Below are 12,467 nucleotides of genomic sequence, written 5' to 3' on the forward strand. Positions count from 1 at the left end.
TTCGATATAAATTTGAATAGGTTATTCCTAATGGTGCAGTCAAAAACGTTTTGCTTTATTTGATCGATTGATGATGTGTAATTGATGATGTACTTCCAAATAGGCTTGAGCGAAGCAATACGGATATACATAATATAAGTGATTATAAATATTCAACACTTTAGTAGTACAAGCTTTAAACGAGTATGAAGATATTCGAGAAAATTGATTGGTTTTCCTTGAACAACCATTGCAGAAGTCTGAAGGAAAATGGGAATCTGCAAAGTGATTTTCTCAGTTCTTAGAGGAGTAGTTAAGAGACTCAGGTGAGTAGAAAAGGCTACTATGACGCATGACAAAACATAAATGGACTTTTATTTAGGGTTTACTAACTATAGTCGAGTTAAATAAACTCTTTAATTTTTATTTTTTTTATAAAATCAGTGTTATAATATTCAAGACTTGTTTATAAACACACCAAAAGGAGTACCGAGTATTGCAAACGAACTTATTAGTTAACATTCAACAACCATTGCAAATGTCAGGTCAAAAGGGCAAATATGCAGAGAGCTTTTCTCAATTCCAAAAAGGAAATTAAAAATAAATAACTATTATTATTTCAGTAAATAAACCTCGGATTTCCACAGAGTCATAAAATAGCAGTTTACTTTTATATCAGAATTTTAAATAACATTGCTTGTATTTGTTTTATGATAGATAAAAGGGAACTAAATATAAGCATAAAATTAAAAACTTAGAAAAAAATATAATTTAATTAAGAAGCCCTTTTTTTGTCAAACTTTGTTGTTATGTATTATTATATTACTTCTTCTAATTATTGTATTTTCTGCCTTTATTTATTTTTGTATAATTTTTACTTGATTTGTCTGCAAATTTACCAAATTTTTTTGACAATAAAGCCTCATTATTATTACTGATTTATCTATGTATTTCTCGATTACACTATTTGATGGAAAAAAGATGAAAATGTTATAAACCTTTAAAAATTAAATAATGATCACTCCAAGCCAAAACAACAAATTTTCCTTTAATGACAATTGTTAGATACATTGTATAAATGTCATAATAAACGTAAAAATCAACCAAAAACAGCCGCAAAGTAAATATAAAGATATGTTTAAGTGTTGACAGGAGACACGCAACAGTAAATTCAAAAGATGCCTTCACAGTAAATTGCATATCGAGGCAAAATATTAAATTTCAAAGTTAACAAAAGGCGTATAGGTATGCAAATTTATATCCAATTAAATGAAGTTGTCAGAGAGGTAAGATAATAATGACGTTAGATGATACTTCGAATTTAACTATCCCATATGCTCTTAGCTAGACCATACATTCAGACACACGCACGCCCATTCTGTTATTCTCTGTTTCAGAGAATATGCCATTTATACGCGGCATTTCACAGTAAAAAAGCTTCAACAATGTCAAATAACAATTTCACAGCTGTTGAGAAAATATATTAACTATTATAGTACAAAGAGGTAGTCGAGGAGAATTTGCTGGACTGAATTTCAAGAAATAAATCTATCTAAGTAATAGCCTGTCGTTCTATCAACCACGCCCTGTTTCATAAAGCGCTACATTTATCCTTTTGAAGAGCTGAATTTGTTTTATTATAAAGTAATGAGTCGGTTTTTTTTTTAATATTCTTATCCAGTTCAAACCGAAGAAAACGAAAATCCAAATATTCCTTAAGCGGGAGTTGAATGGGTGCTTTAGATAGATTAAACTGACTAGAGTCTATAGAAAGTTTGCGATAAGCTGTTACTCTTTTTTTAAGAGGTGAACTTACAGATAATCTTCTTTAATAATTGTGTTGTAAACTTTTGTGGAATTTTTCTTTAAAAAAATGCCGCTCTTTTGTGTATCTTGAACCAACCAATAAGCTCACAATTCTCCTGCGAATTTTGCAAGAAATTTTAGTAAAAAAATTATTAAACCTTATTTGCTATTTAACAGAGCTAACAAAATTACTCAATGTTCTCCAATTTATGTAATTTCTAACTTGACAAATTTTTTAATTGTCTTCCAATACAGTTTTATTTATTAAATATTTATATCCTTAATAAATTTGTTATTCAAAAACAAAGGCCTTGAGGGTTGACAAATAATTTTTGCAATACAGAATTATTTCTGTAGACAGAATTGAAGAAAAATAAGGCATAACATAAATGGACACAAAGCCACTTTTTATATATTTGTAATTACGGTTTACGGTAATAACTTTTTAGGTGAGTTTTTATTCAAATATTTAAAATCATTATTTTTACTGAAATACCAAAGTTCGCAAAAATAATTTGCAATAACTATAAACTCTATTTGCTTCGTTTTTTTAAATTATTTAATTAACCATTTGCTTTAAATTCAACGAATTTTTTACCATTTATTATATTTCTTTTTTATTTTCGACAAATGGTAATTTGGTAGTTTTCGCAAAATCCATATTTATACAAACCGTTCCCGCCCGTTTTCCGGAATGCCGATTCCCGAGTTGTCATTTTTCCGAATGTAATTTTACCGGAAAAACAAATTTTTCTAAACAATCATTTTATCGAACTACTCATTTCCCGAGCAATTAATTTCTCGAAGGCTCATTTTCCCAAAATCATTGTAGCGAATGTTGCGAACAACAATTTTTCTCGAGTAATAGTATTTTATCTATAGTAATAACATTTATTCGCGGTTGGGTTGAGTTATTCAGTATTTTAATCCAACAATATTTATTTACAGAAAAACGCCTACGCCGAGAAATTGGAAAAGTTTGGGTCACTTCTTTACTGGAAAATGGTGCATCAGGAAAAATTCTTTTCGGGGTTACACTGATTTGAGAATTACTTTTAAGGGTTCCTCAAATACCTCACTGTCCTACCGTTCAGCGGAATTCTTTAAAGTAATCACAGTGCGATACACAACGCGTTTTTAATTCGCCGCAATAATATGTGACAGATCCGTACTTTCATTCAAGGTTCTTTTGAGTTAACAGTAGACATCATCGGAAAAATTGATTTTTTTTTGAGTTTGTGATAATTTTTTATTCTATTACATAGCATTTTATGATTAAACCTTGTATATATATATATATATATATTAGAACATAAACTATTTTTATCATGATTTATGTTCATTACATGCAAATTTTGTCTGGAAATATATTAAAATACCGGAAATTTCACGACTAGACAAATTAGATTTTTTTTATCAATCGTGCTTTGTCGATTGCAGAGCAAATTTTTGGAATCTTTTCGACCAATTTTTGGAGTGCTTCACTGGCGATGTCCAGCTTTTCAGATCAGCCTAGGTCCTTTCAGACTGTCGAAAAACTGTTTTCCACTAGTCACCGGCATGTTCTTCACCTGCCGATCTAGCTTATCCCATAATAATTTTATCGGGTTGACATCAAGGTATTACGGAGGCCAACCCAAATTCTGAGCACACCGTTCACTTCCTTGGATGGTAGATATTTTATGCACAGATGGGAGGTACGTGCTTGGGATCATTGTCTTGTTGAAAGATCAATCCGTAACTGATCAAACCAATGCCAGATAGAATGGCACTTTGTTGAAGAATACTGTGTTAGTGTTTCTTTCTTTGATTTTGACCAGCTTTCAAGACTATCGTAGCTAAAACCCCCAGACTATCACAGAGCCTCCGCCATGTTTAACTATTGAAGTAATACATTGGGAATTATACGGCTCATCTTTATTTCGACGAACATACTGATGCCGCCTGGATCCCAAACTCTCAAACTTTAATTGATCTGTCCATAACTGACCAATCCTTATATTTTCGAGCAAACAATAATCTTTTTGCTTATTTTGTAGTCGTAGAAGTTTTTTCCACAACAACGCGACCAAAATATCCCTCCTCTTGCAAACTACGTTTGACAGTATCCATCGATATTGGGTCAGGGTTTTCTTGATTTCGGCATGAATGTCGGTGATGTTATGAACCGATTTTTCGTGCTCATTAATAAAATGTGCTGGTGATTAGCATTCAGCATAATAGAGTTGGTTTCGGCGAATCACTTCAACGTGGTTTTGAAACACCAACAATATTTGCAATTTCACGAATTGTTTTACCCAATTTTCTAAAAATCAGGATTTGTGAACATTTTCCAAGTGAAAATTCCTTTTCCAGCCATTTTCAGCGGTTTCTTCATAATTCCTTCGTTTTTACTAATAACAGTTAGCTAATTTAATGCAAATGTAAATCATGACTAATTCTAGGCCTATAGCTCTTTTGCCTGTCATGTACAAAGTTATCGATAGATTGGTGAAGAAAAGAATTATTTCGCTTTTGAGACGGTTGATTCTGTTAAGTCCTAACCAGTTTGGATTCTTGGAAAGAAAATGCACAGGAGATGTTATGTTTAGACTTCTTCTTCTAGAGGTGATGTGACTGCAGTGGTGTTTTGTGATGTACGTAAAGATTTGATTGTGTGGACCACAGAATACTGGAGTCGAATCTAGAGAGATATGACTGTCGAGGCGCCTCCTTGAAATGGTTTAGATCCTACTTGTCAGATCGTATTCAAAAGGACAACTTTGACCATTGTTCCTCACAAGAAGTGCGAGTTCGGAATAACTGTGAACAATAATCTTAAAACTTTAGGAGAGGTGTGATGCAAATAAGCTTTGTTTTAATTCCTCGGAAATAAATGTGTTGGTTTTTAATTACCAAAATATATAATAAGTTTCTTCTGGCTATTATTCCGTCAGAATAATTTCTTATAATTCAGACTTTGACATAGAAAGCAGCGCTTATCTCGCTCTTGTGCAGTCAAAAAAGAGAAACTCGCTGTCTGTCTAGAATAGGATATTGTGAATCAACTTTTTGTCAAATGTAAAATTCCAACTCTTTATTCTACAAATTTTATATTTAAAAATCTTAAAAACGAAATTATAAGAGACAATTATTTTGGTACTAGGCTCACTTACACTTTCAAATTGCTGATACCACACAGTGAGCAGTGAAAAGTCATCTGTTTATATCGATAAGAAAATCTTTAAACCACTTTTGTCTTGAAATTAGATCAATCCCCTTAGACTTAAGAAAGCTTTAAACAAACTGTTGATCACAAAGCTTATTAGTCTTTGGACGAATATTTGAATCTAACTATCTAGAATTAATAGTCTACTCATCTATATAATTAGTTTGTGTCTTATTACTGCACAAGTTTTATTTTGTATGTGTTTTAAAGTTGTTAAATTTTTTATGTATTTTATACCCACTTCTCATTTTTGTGCTTAAGAACGACTTTCTGTACTCTATTTAGTGATATTTGTATTTTATTAGAATTATTTTGGCTCATAGCAAGGTTTGTGATAATAAAGCTAGTTTTTTGAATTCGAATTTGCATTAACAAAATATTATGTTTTCTGATAATATACTAAAGTTAATCATAAAAAGCTGTTGATCTGATTAAACTAACTAGGAGTCTATAGAAAGTTTACGATAAGCTGTTACTCTTTTTTTAAGAGGTGAAATTACAGATAATCTTCTTTAATAATTGTGTTGTAAACTTTTGTGGATTTTTCCTAAAAAAACGCCGCTCTTTTGTGTATCTTAAACCAACTAAGCTCTATAAGCTCACAATTAACATGAATTTTGCAAGAAATTTTAGTAAAAAAATTATTAAACCTTATTTGCTATTTAACAGTGCTAACAAAAAACTCAATGTTCTTCAATTTATGTAATTTCTAAATTGACAAATTTTTTAATTGCCTTCCAATACAGTTTTATTTATTAAATATTTATATCCTTAATAAATTTGTTATTCAAAAATAAAACAAGGCTTTAAGGGTTGACAAATAATTCTTGCAATACAAAATTATATCTCTTGAGAGAATTGAAGAAAAAATAAGGCATAACTTAAATGGACACAAAGCCACTTTTTATATATTTGTAATTACAGTTTACGATAATGACTTTTTAAGTGATTTTTTACTTAAATTTTTTAAAATCATTATTTTTACTGAAATACCAAAATTCTCAAAAATATTATCCAAAAACTATACGCTCTATTTATTTCGTTTTTCAAATTATTTAATTTGTTTTAAATTTAATGAATTTTTTACCTTTTATTATTACTTATTTCTTTTTTATTTTTGACAAATTGTTATTTTGTAGTTTTGCCGAAATCATTTTATCTAATCTACTATCAGAACTACTTATTTCCCGAGCAATAAATTTCTCAAAATCATTTTAGCGAATGTTGCGAAAACAACTATTTTTCTAAAGTAATAGTATTTTATCTATAGTAATAACATTTATTCACGGTAGAGTTGAGTTATTACTTTCTATTGAACTCCCGAGATATTTAAAAGTTCGGGTCACTTCTTTACTAGAAAATGTTGCATCAGAAAAAATTATTTTCGGGATTACAGTGATTTGAGAATTACTTTTAAGGGTTTCTCAAATATATCACTACGGTCCTGCCGTTCAGCGGAATTCTTCAAAGTAATCACTATGCATTAATAAAATATTATGTTTTCTGATTATATACTAAATTTAATTATAAAAAGCTGTTGATCACAAACTAAAAAAATCGATTTTTTCAATGATGTCCTTATACTTTTGCACATAAAAGTGCACAAAAGAATATATATATGTATTGTGTTTGCCTTGCTATTTAAGTTACAAACCGAAATAGCTTCTTACTTCCTCTCCATGAGTATAAAAGTTATTTTCGCCAATTAAACCGAAGTAATCAGACTGTGTCCCCATAAATTACATGAGCGAGCCATTTACATAAATCTTTTTATTGATATTAGTCAAGAATGTCATGTGGAGTATCCAAACACCTTAGAGGCATCCCGCATTTTAATCACCCTATAAAATCTAATGGTCCATTAGAAAATACAAACATCTTAATTTTATATCCAATTGTTTTGAAGGCGTATTTATGACAGGCATATGATATGAATATTTGTAACAGCGACGTTTCAGGAGGAGAATATTTTGGTCATAATCATTTAGTTTTTGAATACAGTAGATGCCATTATTTGTAGTTGTTTATTTTTAGTGAGTGATTATTCAAGGAAGATAGTTGTATTTTTTAAATTATTCATCACGGTCATTTTTAATGCTCGAAATTTATATAAATAAAACAAAATTCCCTTCTGAGGACAAAATATAATAAAAATTTGCAGAAAAAAGAACATCGAGTATATTTTAATTTAAATTATACATATGTCACTTATATTGTTAGCGGCTATATACATATAACCCTGAGACTAATCAGAGTAAAGATATCTGCTTACAATAGCGTATACATTGGGCCTGACACCAAGAGATATATACCGAATGGCGACAATTCTTTACAACACTCTAAAACTGCTATCTTTAACAGGTTCATTTAAATAATTTATTCATTAAATTAAAAGTTTTACTTGGTATTACTCTTGATAACTATCGCAAGTAGTCATACGTTCTTGTCTGCAATTCTCAGGTTCTTTGGTCCACACTTATTCTATTCTCCCTTACGTACATTTTTAATAAATTTAGAAAATTAACATCAATACAGTTAAATCTATACGTGGAATATTATCAGCTTGTGCCCAACACATTACAGATAGACACAAGGGTATTCGTTTGTATATAATTCATTTAAAGGCATATTAATATCTAAGTACAAAGGTATTTGGATCAATGTATCTCTTGTCGCTCTACAGCGCTAAATAATTATTATCATTGCACTGCAACCACTTTGATCTATCCCTTTTCAGGGGAGAGGGTTAGTTAACGGATGAGGTAGGTAGTTCTCGACCGAATGGTGCAATTTGTTTACATTTATCTAAATCCTCTAACAAGCTTTAAAATAGTTGGTGAGTTTTATTTAGAAATTGGTATATTATATAAGATGAAACCCAACACGATAACTCATCTCATTGTGACTAACGTCTTTCATTCAATTTAGATCATCATTAGTTTTTTCATGATATTGGATGTAAAAAAATCGTAGATGTTTAGTTTGCGGGATCTGATAATGCTCTCATTTCAGTCAAATATATTCCATTGTGAGACTATGACTTTGTGTTCTGATATTTACTTGATTTCCTAGATATGTTCTTTATATATTTGTTAAAAAAAAGTTTATTGCGAACAGGAAACTCGAATCTAAATATCATGGAGAACACTATAAAAATATTATTTTCATCATAGGCTCCTTTCTTCTATTTGAATATAACATCCTCACTCAATTTAGATTATTGAATAACGAATGCACTAATCATGATATATTATCCTTTTTTACTATAGTATACTCATGTATGAATCGGTCAAAAGCGACAATTTTCTACGATTTCTGTAAAGCTTTCGACTGTGTAAATCATAATATCTTTTTTAATACTAACGTTATTAGAAAATATGCTTATCAACAATATAGGTCTATAATTTTTTTTTGATGTTCTTAAGGGATCATGCCACCTTTGGACTTTAAAAAAATAATTTTTTTTATTTGTTGCTTAAATGTTCGCTTATATTCTGGGGATTAAGAGAAGAGACTACACATTGTAACATTCAGTATTGGAAAACTTGTGCTGAACATTAATGAGTGTTTCTCTTGAAACACACTTTTATAGAAACGGTTCTGGTGGTATCTTCTAAAATTTCTCAACAATTTGCATAATTTTTACACCTAAACACTAAAAATATTTAAAAGATTTTGTTATTACAGTTTAAATTAACAAAAACATGGATAAATGTAGCATTTTCTTTAAAAAAGTCTATAATTTGAAAGCAAATCAATATTTCAACAAATCAATCTGACATTAATAAAGATATTATAATTCACGCTAAGCGCTTCCAGTACGCATGCACAGGATGGCAGATTTCGTAAGATCAGTGAAACTTGAAATAAATTACAACGCTCATGTGATTTTTCAACGAATTTATTGAATAAAAGTGATCTATGGATCTTGGGAGTGTTTTCACTTGTATTCATTAAAAAGAATTCGTCTTTCTTTATTAAAGAACGTTTGAATGATTATCCCAACAGAGAATTTGGTTAAAGTTGTACCGAAGCAGCTTCCTTTTCAAGTATAGTTCAAGCGTTGTTAATTTTTTTACCGCATTATAACCAGGATAGAGTACATGTTTATAAAGTATTCTTTATGAACATGGCAAAATCATTGTTTTTATTTCAAACTTTTATTTTATCTGAATTTCACTGGATCGACTCGAAGTAGCACTCATGCAGACCCTTGGGCGTTTCTTACTTTCAAAAAATTGGAGAAAGTTGATATTGGAACCCAACTCGTTATCATAAGTTCCAACTCGTTATCACGAGTTTGATTTACACGACCTTGCATCTGAAGTGATGCATGCAAGATAGTCTGCAATAACTGAAATCTTTTTTCATTTCTCACTACCCAAAATGTATGTCCCTAATAGTTGAGCTTCCATTCCTTCACAGTATTAACTCCTTCCTCTTCCTTGCCCATTCTGCTAAGAACCTCGATGTTTGTTATGTGATCTGTCCATGGTATTTTCAATATTCTCCGATATAACCATACGTCGAATGCTTCCAATTTGTTCCGTGCAATATTGTTATCATATAATTGTTGTATGAGATAAACTACATAGTCTGGGACATTCATTGACAATAAAGTAGACCACAGCTTTACCCATTTTATTATCAAAGGCTTTGCTATAATCGACAAAACATAAAAGTATGTAAAAGTATAGAATCCTCTCGACTTTTCAATGATTTGTCTATTATTTAGAATTTACTTCCTAGTACTTCTTGCTCTCGTGACTTCAGCTTGTTTAGGAGATATCTGCCATAAAGGTAGTGTTCCAAAACGAATAAAAAAATAGGCACGAAAACTTTGCTGATATAAGATTTTAAGGCAATCAATCTATAGTCGTCACAGTTATTGGTGTCACCTATTTTTATGATATGAAACAAAGACTGATTGATGTTCTCCAATCATCTGGTCATAAACTAATTATCCATATTCCCTGATGTAATATGCTCAAGCCTTCCAGTCCCATAGAACTTAGTGTCACGGCTGTTATAGCATCAATTCCAGGAGACTTATGAGACGGAATATCTGGTTCAAATTGGGTAATCTTGTTTTCACGATTGTTAAGATACTCATTGTCAGCATACAGATCCATACAATACCGATGGCAGACAATAATCACCGGATCCAAATCAGCAGCCAATTTCTTTAGTATCTTTAATTATTCAATTTTTTGTTTAAATTACCCGGTAACAAGTTTGATCTTCTGAAACAATGGAAGAAGTCTCTAGTAAGTTGAAATAAAATTGTATTTCTCTACATATTTCTTGGATGTAAATGTTTTTGTCCCTTCGGCATAACCTTTAAATTTACCTTGTATGCTCACTACATTTAGTTTTTCATCTTCTGCATGTAGAATCGAAGCTTTTAATGATCTTCGTTGTTCTCTTACGTAAAGGTTGTATGGTTCCATCCATGATTCTCTTGGAACAGAGTTTCGTCTACATTGAGTGATAACATCTGTAATATAACTTCTGACTGATTGCCACCCAGAATCTGTCAATATTGTAGCAACTGCTTTATAATAATAAAAATGCATTGTTTCTGTCTCCCCAAGACAAAAAAGTCTGAACCAAATATAATAGAGATACGACACGTTCATATTACCTCTTATTGTAATGGAAGGAGCTTATAATTAAATAAATTCTATAGTATATTCTAAACAATTTATTTATCTATGGTAACATATCTGCTAATCATAATTTATAGTAATTACCCCAATCTTTCAGAGACGATCTGTAATACCAGATACTTAGTACTATCATATTAACTCATCCTGGAGATACCTGACTGACATAGATGCAAAGATATAAATTTACAGCTACAAAATTATACGTATTAAGATACAAAAATCCAACTCTTTACTCATTAAGTTCAATCATGAGAAATTTTTCTCTTTCGTATTCGTTTAAAAAAATCGTTCAGTAAAAGTGGTGATTTCATTGGATAGATGGATCTGTGGTGTCTATTTGTGGCTTCAGTAACTGTCCATGCTTCTACCCCGTAAAACAGGATAATTTTATCATGGTGAGAAATTTTATATGATGGTTTGTGAACACATGTCTCATTTTGCTGAATGCCGTGCTGGCCTCTTCAATCCTGCTTCATATTTTCTGCGAATGATCTCATTGGAACGAGAGTCCTGAGATAAGTAATACTGCTCACTGGTCTTATCCGTTTTTGAAGATTATAAGGTGACAGTGTGTGTAAGGTTTTATATATCTGATTATTGAGCCCTTTTTGTAGCATAAACGTGCACCCTCAGAATGCGACGTCATATATCAAATGACTTTCTACAAGTGAATAATAAGCATATCAGTCGGCCTCCAAGTCCAGATTTTTTGCCGCAACCCTAACAGCATTCACTAGCTACTTTCTAGCTTACATTTGAAATTTGTTCATGGGATTTATTGTCAATGCCCACTCCAATAAACTTATGATATCTATTAACTTCTAAATTTTTTATTGTTTGGATTGATACAGGTAAATTTGAAGGTTAGTAATTTAACTTTGCCAACATCTAAGGATAAAAAATTAGCTATATCACACCGCTGCTTAACCTTTAATAAGTCTTCAGGCACATTGCTCAGCAGTATTTGCTGATGAGGAATATATCACACCACACGATACAACATATAGTCAGCAAATATTGTAAAATGTCCCCTAATATTCAGAGAAGTCAGGTCACTGATGTATAGCAAAAATAATATAGATTCAAGCATAGAACTCTGTGACACTCTAGGTTTAATTAAGGAGTACATACATCAATACGTTCAATACATCAGAAACATTACTTAAGGATTAAACAATTCGTGTTCTACTTAATAAGAAAGATCAAAACAATTCCAAGCCTTTAAAACCATAGTTAAACAGTTTGCCAAGCAGTACCTCATGATTAACGCAATTGAATGCTTTCAAAAAATCACAAAGACTGCGGCTGAAAACAAGAAGGCAAATATTGCATCTTCTGCACTTAAATCTTCAAAAAACTAAACTGATACTTTGTTATGAGGTGTCTTTGCTTATAATCATCTTTTTAAACAGTAACATCCAGGCCATATAGTTGACTGCATAAGGAATATTGTTCACTTTTTTTCCTATATTATTCACTTTATAGGAAAATACCTTAATCCGTGTGTTTTAAGGCTTCTTTAAATATGAGTTCTAAATAATTATTGAGCAACAATGGAGAGAGAATGCAGCTCTGCCTTACACCCCCGAGTATCTTTAACTCCTCTGTTGCCTTATTTCCTATTCTGACAAAAGCTGATTGATTCCAGTACAGGTTGACTATTATGTTAATGTTCGTTCCATCCAAGTCTAAATTTTTTGGAATTTTTACCATTTTTCCATGATTTACCCTATCAAAAGCCTTCTGATACTCAACAAAACATGCAAGCACGTCACAGTTCATGTCTCTGCTTTGCTGAACTACAA

General features: G+C 31.1%; 1 protein-coding gene across 4 annotated transcripts in view; it reads left to right on the forward strand.

Annotated features, from left to right (window-relative positions):
* Window positions 1-12,467, forward strand: part of LOC126748984 (uncharacterized) — a 40,763-nt gene continuing 28,296 nt past the window's right edge. For 2 of the 4 annotated variants that reach the window (XR_007664850.1, XR_007664849.1), the window contains exons 1-2: window positions 1-138; window positions 236-305. The gene's annotated coding sequence lies outside the window, so the exon portion shown is untranslated. Of the gene's footprint in view, window positions 306-2,733; window positions 2,877-12,467 lie in introns of those variants that run through there. The other 2 variants (XR_007664848.1, XR_007664847.1) reach the window with 2 other exon arrangements.

The sequence above is a fragment of the Anthonomus grandis genome, chromosome 22, assembly GCF_022605725.1.
Source record: "Anthonomus grandis grandis chromosome 22, icAntGran1.3, whole genome shotgun sequence".
Classification (NCBI taxonomy): Eukaryota; Metazoa; Arthropoda; class Insecta; order Coleoptera; family Curculionidae; genus Anthonomus; species Anthonomus grandis.